The sequence below is a fragment of the Cibotium barometz genome, chromosome 1 (assembly GCF_041138505.1).
Source record: "Cibotium barometz isolate CiBa-2024 chromosome 1, ASM4113850v1, whole genome shotgun sequence".
Taxonomy (NCBI): Eukaryota; Viridiplantae; Streptophyta; class Polypodiopsida; order Cyatheales; family Cibotiaceae; genus Cibotium; species Cibotium barometz.
Window position 1 is genome coordinate 64,369,240 of NC_141046.1, and position 16,565 is coordinate 64,385,804.

At 44.9% G+C, this 16,565-nt stretch overlaps 1 protein-coding gene across 2 annotated transcripts in view; it reads left to right on the top strand.

Moving 5' to 3' along the window:
- LOC147642319 (uncharacterized) overlaps positions 1-16,565 on the top strand; it is a 151,304-nt gene that overhangs the window by 76,901 nt on the left and 57,838 nt on the right. The gene's annotated exons all lie outside the window — the stretch shown is intronic.

Here is a 16,565-nt window from a genome sequence, read left to right on the forward strand (position 1 = left end):
GGCATGGGAAGTGCTTTGCCGTCATGTGCTTGTCAATCCATGTTGCAAGATGTCCACCATGAATTTCCATAGGAACTGAATTTGCAACTTTTGATGCTTAAGGGAAAGTTCAGGTTGAAGGGAGGAAGTTGTGACAAGGGGTAACAGGCTGATTGATTGGTTGATGCCATGGGAAGTGCTCTCCAAACATTGCTGTACATTGCAGGATTGCCTTCATGAACTCCTACAAGAGCTGAATTTGCATGACAGAAAATTCAGGTGCCTGGTTCTCTCAAAAAGCAGGCTGATTTTTGTTTTTCAATGGTTGTAGAGCCAGCATGTTGTACAAATCATCGGAGCAGGGCCATACAGGTTGCAGCCGCTTCGGTACAGGCGATACAGCTCTACAGATGGCTGTACAGTGTATGGACTGTCGTAAATATGGTCGTACTGAAACCAGCAAGTTAAGGAAATGTGGGCTGGTGTAGAGGCCTAATGTTGGCTAAGAAAAAGCGGGAAGGATAAGGATAAACCTTTGGGCTTCCAGATTTGTGAGGGGGAAAATGGAAAGTTGTATCCACATGTATTGAAGGAAAGTTGCACTCACATCTGTAGGCAGAAAATTTTGTTGTCTTTTGGGCAACTAGGCAAGTAAGGGGGGTGTATGCTTTTTGTGTTAAGTACACTTTTGCTCAAGATTTGGAGCTATGGTCAACCAAGTGTGTGCAAGCGAGCAACAAGTCAAAAACAAAAGTGTTGCACTTGGTAGCTTGTAGATTCCAAACCCTACATGCGCTTTTTATCAACCCACTACAGCTAATGCCTGAGTGCCTTGAATAAATCTGATTCCCACCTGCTAGGTAGCTGTCATGGCTTTTGTGAGCTTGTTTTTCAGTTGATTCTAGGGATGATTGCCATGAAAACTGCTGAAAATTGGCAAGTACAGCCATAAGGATATGAGATTCCTTGAGAATCTCTACAACCGCAGTTGATTTATCAAATGTAAGGGGGTGAGCAGCATAGTCAGTCCCAAGCTCAACTATAGTTTGCTGAACAGCTGTCTCATGTTGCTCAGTTAGAAATCGACCCACATGTGGCATGCTATTGCATGAGTGAGTTGTCAGGATGGCCTCGAAAGATTACAGGGCTGTACAGAAAGGTTACTGGGTAGGTATACAACACGGTACATTAGGTGTAACAGTGGGGACAGCAATAAAAATCGCTGAACGAGTGTAAGAAATTGTATGTCTAATGGAAGCTAGGGGAGAGAGAGTGAGACAGAGAGAGAGAACTTGCAAGGCTTGTATTGCTTCCACATCATCTCTGTATGAGAGTTGAGCTGAGCACATCTGTGTGCAGCCTTCCATCCTAATCGTTGGGCATCTTGAGCCAGAAAGCAATGACATGATTGTGGGCCATGTGTATGTTGCCCAGATGGGGCAACTCTTTGCTTTTCAAGAAGGAGAGGAACAAAAACTATTCCAGTCGTGTTGTCAAAACTGGAGACAGATCGTCTAATTTTGGTGGAAAGTTCTTTATTTAGAGAATTTTGGCCAAAAAATTGTTCCCTTGTTCTAATCGTCTTTTGTAAAATAATTTTCGTGGAAGACCAAATTTAGGCTTGCTTTTGTGAAAAGAAAACCAAGATTTTTTATTTTTATTTTGGGTGCTTCATAGTCCAAAAATATCAAGCTACAGGTGTACCATTACAATTTGAGGGACAATTTACTGTTTTTGAGAGCAGGATGGTTCAATTAGCTTAGTTTTGGCACAGAGGTCTATTTGCTCCCATTACACCTCTCATGGAAGGTGATTTTGAGAATGTCACCATGCTTTAGTCTTGGGAGTCTTGGACACTTTTAGGTCCCTTATTCCTAGATACGTCGCAACTTTACATAATTTTTGGTGATGTCACGTGCACCATGCACTTGAATTCTGTAGACATACTACTCCAACTCAAGTGCAAGGCCCTAAGGCTGGACACCAGACATTCTGTGAGCCATTATCTAGGGATAAGTCAGTGTGTACCGCCAAGGGGTAGTCAAGGTCATCAGCGTTGTGCACATCCCGCACACATCAGTATCGTGCCCATCCAGCACACCATTGTAACCCTCTTAAAAGGCATCTGTCAGCCCTAAACTAGACCCAGAGGAGATCTAGATGCGGTCCATAACAGGATTGAAGCCTTAATGCAAGTCTAAAAGCCTGCAAGAAGGAAAACACAGCACATACCTACTGTCCAGTAGAAGGGAACTTTAGGCTAGCAATTCAGCCCCTACGTCATCTTGGTCAGAAAATTGAGGTTTTACATCCCTACCTGTTATGTATGTGGACATTATCGACGGATGAGGGACCTATTCCAACAGAGTTAGGGGCCCCCAGGATTAGGGATTAGCAGGCTGATTTTTGGCTAGGGTTCCTGGATTGATAAAACATGCTTAATTGTTGTTTATAGCAAGTTACCTATTCATGGCATAGTTATCACTATTTGCAGATGCACCATTGAAGGTCTGGCTTGGACCAAGAGAGAAGACATGTTCATGCCATGCACATGTAGAGTACATAGGTTGGTGTGTCGAAGGCTTTCGGGCAGGCATCGGTGGTATGGGACACCGGAGTTAGACATGGGCTTGTGGGATTGTGCCTGAGCCCTAGCCTTGGCTGAGGGGAGACCGGTGGTGGATGCCGGTCGTGGTTGGGAGGTGAGCTAGCTTGCTACCCCATGATAAGTTTAACCTTTTGCAGATAAGCTATTGAACACCTTGTTACCTGAGCTTTTTACTCACTGTTTCATAGTTGAATTCTGTATCTGTACCAAGCTCCTTGATATGTACCATATTTTGCATACGCTATTGAATGATTCCTAGAGAATGCAAAAGCCTCTCTTTATATATGTTTTTGGCGAAGTTTGTCTTGGGCCTCATGGGGTATTCCATATGCCTTAGCGATGCATCCTGCATGCTTAACCATGAAGACGTATGTGTTGGGATTCGGAGTCTCATGTGTGTGAACCCTTAATTTTGTATGTGTGTGTGTGAAACAGTCTCTTATGTGTGTAGGAGAGTAAGTGTGTGTGAACCAACTCTTGGAGTGGTTAGGATAATATTTATATTATACCTGTTTGACATAAGCAGTGATGTCATTCAGATGAGCCTTTAAGGATGTAAAAGCATTGTACTTGGTGAAGCTTTATATCAAGCTTATCATCATTGAGTCGTGCAATATCTTCTCTCTGTATTGTTCCATTGTTCTCTTTCTCTTATCTGCATTAGTCACCTTCTACATTCCACATGATCACCATGTAAAACTAACATGGTGTTAGAGCCAGGTTTTCCGGCACTGTGCGATCTGTCTCTGCAGCACAGTGAGCTCCTCCCCATTTTTTTTCCGGGAAAAATATCCTTCTATTAGTTAATAAAAAACAGCCACAAAGGGCTAGACACAACCTCAACTCCATGTACGGGGTGGGAAACAAATAAAAAACAGCCACAAAGGGCTGGACACAACCATGAAGGGCTAGATACAACCTCAACTCCATGTACGGGGCGGGAAACAAATAATCAAGAGGTGGAGAAAGATGCACTTCTCCTTGACTGGTTGCTTTATGAGGAGAAGGCTATCTCATACAGGGGGAGGGGAGAGGGGGGGGAGGGGGGCGGGGGGCGGGGGGCGGGGGGTATAACTACATAGGTGGTATGTAGTGCCAAATGTGATCACCATCTCTAGTGGTGAGAAAAGGGCCAGGCCGCCAGAGCCTCAAGAAAGATTCCCACTGCTTCCACATGCGGTCAGAACCTCCTTGCAACTTCCTCCACTGACCACGGAGGGTATGGACTCCGCAAGTGGAGTGTGGGTACCCTTGATGGCTTTGCTGCATCTAGCTCTCCACATGTGCAAGTGTGCAAAGCTACTTCAAATCTCCCATCTCTAACATGAGCCTGGTCTCTAGTGGTCAGTAAATGGGGCTGTGGCTTGTACTGCCAAAATGTGAAGGTGAGAGACCTGAAGGGCTAGCCCCCCATCATCCTCCTCATAAGCCCTGACAACCTCAACCTCTGTGGCCCAAGTGACAGTGCCCCGTGTAATACACCTCCGGTAAGGTGTTGGTCGACCTCCAATGGCGAACCACGTGCTTACCGCCAAGCTCATGTGTGCCATCAGCCAAAGAAAGAGGGTGATCTTTCGAGGCCGAAAACTGTCCCAGAGCCTCTTCCAAAAGTCCAAGAGAAAACGTTGGGAGAGGCCCTATGACTACCAATGTAATGCTACTGTTGGGGTGCAATCAATCTCTGGCATGTGAATCCTATGGCCTAGGTGCACTGTGTATGCAAAAAACGGGGCATCTAGAGTCTCCTCCCAATGAGCAGGATCACGCCAAGTCCACTCTCCTGGGTCCCATTGGAGGCCCGTGAGAGGCCGGCTTTCGTAAATCCATAGCCGCCAGAGTCTCTCCGTGGCCACCTTGGTCGGCGGGGGGTCTATCTGCTTGGAATCCAATCACCCTCTCCCTTTGTAAGGTGCAGCCAATGAAATCCTCCAAGGGGGGCTCGGATCTCTCTAATCTGCCATGGCGACCAATAGAAAAGGCGAGCAAACCACAATCCTTATCCGTTCCATGGACTACCAATAGAATATCATGCCTAGTAAACACGCCCAACCACTGTGGGGGGGTCGGCTGGTCTGGGATAGGTGTCAGCCACTTCTGAGGAATAGCGAAGTCGATGTTGAGGCTGAGCGTGTTTCTACCCCGGATTCTTGCCAGGGCTCTCTCTTGAACCTTTGGGGCAAGCCAATCTCTAAGGGATCTGGCAGGTCCTATGCTCAACACGTACCATGATATATGAGGTCGGGCCCCCAACCTATGGCCATTGGGTAAACGGATTAGGGGGTTCCAGATAAGTGGCTTCCGCATACGCTCCTTTGAGGTTATCGGGGCTAGTTGCCCAAGGGACGGCCGGAGGTGATTCCACGCACGGAGTAAGCTGGCTGCAAATTTGTCCTCAAAAGCTGGGCTAATCCCGCAGGCCCTCATCTTTGTGAAGATCCATCTCGTACTTGGCGGCCAGGGGCCCCCTAGGCTCGGGGTACGGGCTGAAATCCGGGCCAAGAGGAAGTCCTTCCAAGGCTCACCATCGGGAAGGAGTCCTCTAACAATCAGCTTGCCCCAGCAAGGTGTGGCTCTGAATAGCAGGGTCAATGATGCCTAGGCTCCCTTTGCGTCGTGGTTGAATGATCAATCTCCAAGACACCTTGGCCTAGGCACGGCTCCCATCACTGCCGGCCCACTAAAAGCTTCGTATCAACCACTATACCTGACCAATGCAAGCTCGGGAGAAGGCCCGACAAGAAGTAATGTACCACACGGTGTCAAGGAGGACCTTGCTTGTCACCACAACTCGACCAGCTAAGGAGAGTCTCGCACAACTCCAGTACAAAAGGTTCTTTCGAACATAGTTCATAACATTCGCGTTTGCTTCATGAAGCAAACGTTTACAACACGCATTTGAAACTCGTGTTTCATATGTGCTTTTAAAAAAAAATGTTTTTCTAAGGTTTTACGTTTTTTGAGAGTTGCTACATTTTTTCTAAATTGAAAATGTGTTCACGTAATGAGCATTTATGTAACTTGTAAGTTGTAGCTTTGTAAGTTTTTATAATGGAACTTGCAGAGCTTGAGTTTACAATATATATTTGTATCTATTTGTCTAAATCTCGTCCTTTCTATGAGGTATTATATTGGTCACGTATGTTACTCGGCTCGGGCCTGCAACATACTCGAAACATTCTTACATACCCGAATGCGTATGTGTTTGCTAAATGTATGTTATGAACTATGCTTCTGAATGCTCAGAAGAAGAGGGGCGAGCTGTTGCTCTGGAGAGATGTCGATGCCCACCTGGCATCCAAGATAGCGGACTGGAGTGCCCCTCGAGATCCATTGGAAAGCCTCGACTGGACGCCAAGTTGGGGTGGGTGCAGAGCCTACCTAGAAACCACACGGCTTGTGCTAGTTGATTTGCGCGACAAAAGATCTCGATTGCCTAAGCGAATCTTTGGAGATTCCCAACGTCTCCTGAAAGTTAAGCTGCTGTGTCATCTGCAAACTCTGAGTCTAGCAGCTCCTCCTAAGTACGGAGGGGGAGACACAATCCTAGAGCCTTGTCTCCTGAGTTGAGAGAAAACTACTCATGGCGCCGGCGAGGAATATGAAAAGGTAAGGTGCCAGAGGATAGTCGTGTCAGTCCGAGCGAGAAAGGGGGAATTTGTCGCCCCTCGGGCTCCGTGAATGAGAACCTGATTGTGAGAGGTGGAGTAAAGTCCTGAAACACCACGGATCCACTCCATTGGGAACCCCATCTGGCTCATCGTGCCGTCAAGAAAGCTCCAATCAACTCTATCATAAGCTTTCTCAAAGTCTAGGAGGAGCACTATGAGGTCTTGCTGCCTCAGCCTGGCCGAAGCTGCGGCCTCCCAGAAAGTGAAGATGTCGAGAATCCTCCAATCCTGAACAAATTTTGTTTGAGTATCATGGATCAAGTCAGGGAGGAAAGGCTGAAGTCTCCGGCTGATGGCCTTGGCCAAGATCTTGTAGGCGGTCCCAAGAAGGGTGATGGGTCTCCACTACCGGATCTCCAATCTATCAACATTCTCCTTAGGAATCAAATGTATCGAACCCTTTGAAAGCCTCTCTGACATGGCACATGTCATCATAATCTTATTGAAGGTTTCGCGAAGGCCACCTTCCATGAGGTCCCAACGGTGAAGAAAGAAAGAAATTGGAAGCCCCTCCGCCCCCGGGCATTGGACCCTAGGAAGAGCCGTTAATGTCTGCGCCAGCTCCTGTGCACTGAAGGGAGTCAATAAGGATTGAAGAGCAAGGGGAACCACCTCTCTTGTGTGCCGCCAGACCCTTTTGCATGTGCTCAGTACCTGTGGGGATAATGGGGCACCCGTGAGGAGAGATCGGAAAAAATTAGTGGCAATGGCTCTCACATGGGGGGAGGGGGGGTCGGAAACAATAGCTCCATCTTGGCCATGCAGCCTGCGAATACCTTCTCTCCGCTTGTGAGGGCTTTGCTATCTCAAAGAAGTCCCCGATGACTCTTATCGCCGCCCTTGGTCCAAAAGGAAGCTCTGGCATGATATTTGTACTCCACCCTCCTCTCCTCGATAGATTTGATCTCCGTACGGATGGTAGCAAGCTGACTCTCAATCCATGGGTTGTTGGGGGAGCTCTCCTGAAGTCGTTGGAGAGAAGCAAGACCCCTCCTCAGGCTTGTGAGCTCCTTCCCTTTGCTCCACCGTTCTGTCGCACTCCTGGGTGGAGCAACACCCATGCTGGAATTCTTGAACAAACACCATTTTGATGGCCCTTGAAGCCTCTTACACCCATGTGAGGCTCCGCGTGCCCTGATCAGGGGCGTGGCGTTTCCTAACCTACACACATAAGTGAGTGTTTCACACATACACATACACATACACAAACATGGTTCACACACACATAGCTGAACCAGCTCACAGTGACACATTAGGCTCTTCATGAATCAAGTTAAAATTGTCTACTCTAAGTCTCTACCCTCGTGAAAATGTAAAATTGAGCCAAAATTTCCAGATTAAGACCTATGAACTAGCAACAGTTTGGGGCTTTTCCAAAATCGAGTATCTTGCATCAAACTGGAGTTCTTACAGAGCCATGGAGATCAACTGAAGCAACATTGCATTGGAGAAATTAAATGGCTTCAATTTTCCTACCTGGTAGACGAAGATTCGGCTTCTCCTTATATCGGATGGAGTATGGAATGTGGCCAAGGAGGGCACCAACAAGGAACCAGAAGATTCGGCTTCTCCTTATAAGGGATGGAGTATGGAATGTGGTCAAGGACGGCACCAACAAGGAACCGAGAGAAGCTGAAGGTGTTGATAAAGAATCTGGCAAGACAAAAATGACAAAGCACTTGCACTCATTGGTTTTGGCCTTGTAGATAATCTCATTCACCACGTGGAATTTCACCAAACAGCCAAGGAGGTATGGGACGAACTTGAGAATTTATTTGGTAACAAAAAAAATAACTCTTTTTCTCAAGCAAAAGTTTTTTAATTTGAAAATGATTAAAAGTACCACCCTGGGCATAGTTGTCTCCGTATGACGTACGATAGCATATCGTTTACTGAATACCATACGGCACGACACTGTACGGACTCGTACGGATTTTTCTGGGGAAATGTTTTTCCCCAAAAAAGTATTTTTTCAAAAAACAATATTTTTTTTTGGGAGTAATGGTCTTGTTTTTGCTTGTCTATGGCTGTTTGAGCTTCCTCTGTTCTATGATGCTTCCCTCCTTTTTAAAATACTCCATATCTCGAAATTGGAAATACCTAAGTTTATAAGTAATTTTTTAAGACACCGTATTTTATCGTATGATAAGAATTTTTTTTATATCATACTGTATTTTCCCGTACAGTATCATATCCTACGAATTGTACGGAATCGTACCTGACAACTATGACCGTGGGAGAACACTTCAGCAATTTAGGCTTGAAGGGATACAGCTGTTAGGGTTAGGATTTGGAAGGTACTTCAGCAAGAGGCATGAGAGACAGAGAGAGGAACACGACTTCCCATGTATTGAGTGTTGATAAAATGAAGTACAATAGCCACATAAAATATGTGCCCTGAAAGTTGTGTTCACATGGTCCGGCCATAAAGTGTGCCATGTGGACCAAATCACTTATAAACCATTGTAAGTGAAACTAAGCTAAAACTGGGAAAAAAACCTCCACTAACTGAAGTAAAAAGTGCCCCAGTAACCTACTGATGATCACTAGCACTCCCCTGGGTGCATACACAGCATAAAACCCAACAAACCCCCCTGGAGTGATATGTGATCACTGTACATCATCCACCAAAAGGAAACAAATTCAAAGCACTGCAGAATGCTTCGAATTTCGGACGTGGTAATGCCTTGGTGAAGATGTCTGCCACATTTTGATCTGTAGGGCAGTAGATCAGATTGATATCACCTGCCTGGAGTCTCTCCCGAACAAAATGATAGTAAATCTCAATGTGTTTCGTGCGAGCATGAAACACAGGATTCTTGGCCACGGTAATGGCACTCTGACTATCAGTATAGATAGGTGTAGGCTCCTCCATTGAAATATCCATATCAGTCATGAGACGACGCAGCCAGACACACTCAACGGTAGTAGTGTAAGCTGCTCTGTACTCTGCCTCACAAGACGAAGTGGCCACTGTGGTCTGTTTCTTGCTTAGCCAAGAAATACATGAAGAGCCAAGAAAGAAACAATTTCCACTAGTGGAATGTCTGGTATCAAAATCACCAGCCCAATCTGAATCGCTGTAAGCATATAACTGCATGTCACCCCCCTCAAGATAAAGCAATCCTGCAAATACCGAAATACACGCTTCACAGCTTGCCAATGTGACAATCGCGGGCTGTGCATGAATCTGCTCAACTGAGATACGGCATACTGAATATCTGGCCGTGTAGTACACAAGTAAATAAGGCACCCAACAGCCTGAGCATATGTAGTGGCATCAAATAAAATACTGTCATCCTGTAGTGACAGTTTCATTCCAGGCTCCATATAAGTGCTGATAGGCTTGCAATCCTGAAATTTAAACTTCTCCAGAAGTTTAGCAACATACTGAGATTGCAACAACCCAATGCCTCTGTTATCTTGCACAAACTGTATGCCCAAATAGTAGTGTACGAGCCCCAAATCAGACATGTTAAATGTCTGTTGTTGCAGTATCTCTTTAAAAGCTGCAATTTTGTCATCATTTGATCCCATGAGCAAAAGATCATCTACATAAAGACTGATGACCAGTAGATCTTTCTCTTCTTTCTTTACATACAAAGTGGCTTCTGATGGACTGTTCACAAAGCCTTGAGTGAGGAGGAAAGCATCTATCTTTGCATACCAAGCTCGTGGAGCTTGTTTCAAACCATACAAGGCCTTTTTCAGCCTGCATACTTTCCCTTCATGACCATGTTCTGCAAAACCTATGGGCTGATGTACATAAACTTCCTCCTCGAGGTCCCCATGTAGGAAAGCAGTCTTGATGTCCAACTGATGAAGAACCCAACCACGATGTGCAGCCAATGCAATGACACACCTAAGTGTCGACATACGGGATGTAGGAGCAAATGTCTCCTCATAATCAATGCCCTTCTTCTGTGCATAGCCCTTTGCAACTAGACGGGTTTTGTACCTGTCAATGGATCCATCTGCATGTCTTTTCAACTTATAGACCCACTTAGTACCAATGGCTTTCTTGCCTTTGGGCAGATCAACCAAATCCCATGTTTGATTCTTTTGAATAGAATCAAGTTCATCCTGCATGGCTTTGTTCCAATGCACATTGTCTCGTGCATCCACAAATGAATCAAGCTCATCATCATCCTGTAAACTGGCTGCCATAACCATATTTAAATCCATGATGTGTGCATGCTCATTGGTTTGTGTCTCCCTACGAGTACGGCCAGCAAGAGGACCCTCTAGATGGCTGTCCTGTAATATCTTCAAATACCATCTAGGTATGTGTCTGACCTGTGGAGCCTGCTGCCCCATATTTGGCTCAACTTCTGGCTCAATAGACTGCTGAGTTTCTGCACCATCTTCATGATTAGCTGGCTGTCCTATACCCTCATGGGTTGGATCACCAACTGTGGAATGAAACTCTATAGGTAGTAGACCTTTAAACACATCATTTTCAGCCTGATTTACATCATAGCCAGCCATGGATATTTCTGATTTTTCATCAAAAATCACATCCCGACTAGTGAATATCTTCTTGGATAGTGGGTCATATAACCGGTAGCCCTTGCTCTCACGGCTGTACCCAACAAAAATACATTTTGTGGCTTTATCATCCAACTTCCTCCTCAACTCTTTGGGTATGTGTGCATATGCAAGACACCCAAAAGTACGAAAATGTGATACCGAAGGCTTGCGGCCATGCCAAGCCTCAAAAGGAGTAATGGAAACCAATGCCTTTGTGGGACATCGATTCAAAATATGACAAGCACACATTACAGCTTCCACCCAAAAGATATGTGGTAGCTTCTTCGCCTTTAACATACATCTGGCCATCTCCATGAGTGACCGATTCTTCCTTTATGCAACCCCATTCTGCTGTGGAGTATAAGGAGTAGTATACTGATGTTTGATACCTCTACTGTCAAGAAAGGAATTCAACATGTGTGACATATATTCCCCCCCTCGGTCAGAACGGAGAGTCTTAACCTTGCATCCTGACTCTGTTTCAGCGAGTGCTACAAAGGCCAAAAATGCATCATATACCTGTGATTTCTGTGTCAACGGATAGACCCAGGCTCCAGCATATACGAGAGAAGTCATCAATAAATGTAGCAAAATAGAAGCAACCTTCTAATGACTTCGTCTGCATGGGACCACAAAGATCACTGTGTATAAGCTGCAACTTTGCAGTTGCTCGTAGAGCCTGATCACGTGGGAAAGAAAACCGATGCATTTTATCCAAAATACAACCTTCACATATGTGATCTGGAGGCTTCTCCATAAGAGGTAGGTCTGTGAACATGTTATGTCGCTGCATAAGCATAAGACTACCAAAATTTACATGCCTCATGCGAGCATGCCATAATTCCGCATCAACCATAGCTGGAGTAAGAGTGAATGCATTATAAGCAGACTGATCCACTGGCTGAAATGCATCCAACTGATAGAGTCCATGACATAATGTACCAGTAAGCATCAAGGTCAAAGCAGTAGCTTTGTCTTTGACCATGCATTTGACATCATCAAAGTGGACTTGCATACCACAGTGTGCTAAAGAAGAAATGGACAACAAATTCTTCTTTATCCCTGGTACATATAAGGCATCGGTAAGGCGAAGAATAGAGCCATAAATGGCTGTGAGCTGAATCTCCCCAATGCCACGAACTGGATATGAAGCATTATTGGCACACTGAACAGTTTTGCCAATAGGGGCAGGGCCTACATGACAAAACAAATCCCTGCGAGATGATATGCTTTGAAGCACCACTATCAAAATACCAAGTACATGCATGCTCAGTCACACTGAGTGCCTGTGAAGACCAAGAGGCATCATAACTGCATGTGTAGAAACAGTAATCCCTATCTTCAACAAAAGAAGCAGTCTCCGGAGGAGCTTTAGAGGCATCATTTACAGACATCCCAGATTCCTTTGCCTTCTCTTTGGCAATCCTCTTCCTACACTCTGTGATGTAGTTGCCTGGCTTCTTACAGTAATGGCATTTGCCCTTCTTCTTGGGCTGTCCATGACCTTTCTTGGTATCCTGAGATGAACCACCATCACCTGAATTCTGATTTGAACTCTTTGGCTGAGATTTGCCTTTCCCTTTTTGACCTGTCGTAAATGCTTGTTCAGCACTTGTGTTCATATTCATGTTCTTCCTGATTTGCTCTTCTTGTAACAAGAGAGCAACGAGTTCCTGATATTGAAGGGGCTCAACAGCATTCCTCATGCTAAGGTTCAAAGAGGTATGAAAAGCCAAGTAGGATCTTGGCAAAGAGTTTAAGATGGTGGACACAAGCTGTGTCATGAATAATCTCATCCACATTGATGAGTTGCTCTCTCAAATCCTGCAGCTTGTTCAAGTGACTAGACATATCATCTCCTTCATGCATCTTCTGATTTTCCAGCTCTCTTTTCAAAAACGAGATCCGAGCCTCATTACGAGCAGCATACATCTGCTCCAAAGTCACCGATGCATTCCGTGAAGAGCCAGCTGAACGAATATGAGGTATAATAGACCTCTGTACTGACAATGCAATAAGTGATAAGGCTTGTGCATCTCTGGCGTCCCATGTCTTCTGAGCATTTGTTCTTTGAACAGGTAGTGGCTGACCTAGTGCCTGTGCTTGTTGTCCTCTTCCACGAGCACCCCCTTGGGGAGGAGTCTCTGGAGCCAATGGACCTGGACGTGGTTCATCACCACTAACAAAATCCCAAAGACCTTTTGCCACGAGCACATTTCTCAGCATAAAACTCCACAAGGAGTAATTCATGCCATCCAAGTTGTCTTCCTTAGACAAGTATGTGAACACATCACTCTACTGTTGATTTGCCATTATGCCAATGCACAATGTTGTACCTGTGTATCAAAAAACCCAATAGCAACAACCCTGAAAGCAACTGTACTCCACTGAATACAGCTTACCCAAATATGCCTACACTCTCAATCCTCTGAATGTGCAACACAATGCACCACTGACTGAGTAGAGCAACAAAAATGGCTCACACAGTGCCAAAATGCCCAGAAATGCCCAAAAATGCCCAAAGTTACTGCACCCAAAACCTTGCAAAAAACCTGTAGAGATTTCTTTGCAAGAAAATCTCCCTGTATCTGCCAGAAAATTTTCACAGAGAAAATGCCCAAATTTCAAAACATGTAAGGCTTACCAAAATATGATTTTGCAGGTACACTCGGCTGTAGACTGTACAGTACACAAGTGTATGGAGCAGTGCAGGTACAAGTCGACTGTAGGCTGTACGGAACAACAGTACGGAAACAAGCGCAGCAGGTACTGGTCTGCTGTACGGAGCAGGTACGGTCGACTGTACGGCTACTGTACAGAGCAGGTACGGAACTACAGGTATTGTGCGAACCTGCTCTGTTGGCGTCTGACTGTACGAGCAGCTGCAGAGTTCTGAACAGAACTAGTCACCTGCAGGTGCTGTACGGAGCTGCAGGTTCTAGGCGTGCAGCTGACGGCGAATGGTACGGACAACTGACAGCTGGGCGACGAACTGTACGGACAGTTGCAGGTGTGTTGGTCGCGTGCAGGTACTGTACGGAACTGCAGGTTCTAGGGGACTGTGTACGGACAGCTACAGGGTATGGATGGCTGGGTGAACATGCTCTGATACCAAATGAAGGGATACAGCTGTTAGGGTTAGGGTTTGGAAGGTACTTCAGCAAGAGGCGTGAGAGACAGAGAGAGGAACACGACTTCTCATTTATTGAGTGTTGATAAAATGAAGTACAATAGCCACATAAAATATGTGCCCTAAAAGTTGTGTTCACATGGTCCGGCCATAAAGTGTGCCATGTGGACCAAATCACTTATAAACCATTATAAGTGAAACTAAGCTAAAACTGGGGGAAAAAACCTCCACTAACTGATGTAAAAAGTGCCCCAGTAACCTACTGAAGATCACTAGCACTCCCCTGGGTGTATACACAACATAAAACCCAACAAGACTCAATCCTTCAACAACTTGCCAATGTAAAGGCAAGCGTTGATGAAGATGATATGAAAGCAATGCTTCTATCTAGCATAGAAGGGGTTTTATAATACTCCGAAACCTTGATTGTTCTAAGGGTGGCTCAAGAAATGTCATATGATGAAATGATAGCCATCCTCATAGATCAAGACGACCGCCTCATTGAACAAGAAAAAGCTGCATTCCAGCAAGAAATCGCCATGTTAAGAAAAGGGAAAGGCAAAAGGAAAACATCCAGGTGCAACATCTTTAAAAATCTCGGACACACAGAGGACCGATGCTTCAAAAGGATGGCCAAAGAACAAGAAAAGACATGTGCCAACCTTGTCCAAGAAGAAGAAGATGAAGACGCAACAGAAGCTCCCACAGCAATGGAAGACAAAGCTCTCACAGCAATGCATAATCTGTCTCTTAACGAGGAAGATCATGATTGAATTAAATAATCTGGTTCTTTGCCGGGGAAGTCCCTCCTCGAAAACTGAATTAAATAATCTGTGTGTGTGTTTGTATCCGCTTTGTAATGCCTGAATGTTATAGAATTATTTTTGTGTTGTTAAGGGCAACCATACTGTATACAATTTCATGGATGTATCACTAAGAATTATTTTTGTGTTGTTAAGAGGCACTCCTGAGTCCTAAATATCATCCCTTTATAAGATGCAAATGAGTGTATTGTTTACTGACTTGGCTCATGCAACCCTCCCATTATAAGCTTATGCAATATTTGTGGTGTTACTTTGAATGTCACTTAGCAGATTCGTTGATGCCTAAGGATACTTGTGCTATGATTGTTAGCTCTTAGACCATATTTATAGTTTTAATTTTTGGTGGTGAGGAGAGTTCGTATTAGAGCTAGGGATTTATGCATTCTTATCCAAGGTTGGTTTCCATGTCATACCTTGGTTAGAGCGAGGGGGGTTTGCTTTGGGTAGACTGATGTAGGGCATCACATCTACATTGTTATCTCTCTCTCTCTCTCAGATTTACTACATTTTTTCAAAGATCCATCCCGCTCCCAGCCCCTACACGGCAGGGAATTACTCTCCAGAGAGCAGAGACACTTAGAGCCCGCAGGAGACATAGGACACCTGGCTTTCGGACACCACGCCTATACCAGAGAGAGATGACAGAGATTAGAGCTGAGTTTCACAGAGAGGGTGCGGAGCGACTGGCTCGCTTCAGAGCACACCCAGGCATGTTCTTCAGGGAGCTGTGGACACCCCCTTCACTGATGTATACCATTTTATACCCCCAGTATGGTACAGGATGGAGCTAGCTAGGTTGCATATCATGATTGTATACTCCATGCATATAGCTTTGCATTCTCCTAGTAGTAGAGCTCCATCCCCTGCACACCCAGATTCAGCTTTTTTGTTCAGTACTTTTTCATTTTGTTGGGATGACGGAGGATACCCCATACAGGTACTCCGATTTGTCTCATAGGCCGAGTTCGGTCTTTTGGAAGACGTTAATAAAATCTTTCTTTCTCTCTCTCTCTCTCTCTCTCTCTCTCTCTCCACTTGAATCATGTATGTGCTTCTTGAAACACAAATAATTAAGGGCGAAACATTGATAGAAAGATACGACCCTAATTTAAAAGTTGTAATTTGAGACGAAGGCCAATTGAGAGTAAGTCAATAACCCACAACATCATGTTGAACCCTAGTGTAGGTTTTGATGTTTATGACAAAGGCGATACTCACAAGCTGAAAAGGTATATCAAACATTAAGATGAAGGTGATGGAAGAGCAAAGATAAGAAAGATGTATCAAACAGGGAAGTGAAGGAGGGCCTTCCTTAAATCCCTTTGGATGGTATGTGAGAGAGAAGAGGCTGCCTTCATGATGGCTTCCTCCCTCGACTGGTAGGCAGCTTCAAAGGGAGATACAGCTGTCACCCTGAGAGGGGACAGTACTGCCAGTTAGGCTACGAGTTGTATCATCTCTATGAATTTTGAGCTGGGGCAGGTGCCTTTGCCCCCTGTATCATTCTCTATTAATTATTGGGTGAATGTTGTCAATGCCCTCTTATTAATTATTCTCTATTAGTTATTGGGTGAATGTGGTCAATGCCCTCTTATTTGAGCTTTCAGTTTGTTGCAAGAGGTTTTTAGACCAAACACGCGAACCCACCCAGGTTTATTGACATGCTTCAAAAGTTTAGATAAATTGTGTTTGTAATAATTCTTTCTATTTGTTATGAACCTTAGTGCTAGGCTTCATTATGGCTGAGTCTGCCCTGTATCTCCGAAGCTCTGACAGAAACTCAGTACACATCCTTTTGTATGAATGTATGCTCTTATGCACGTGGG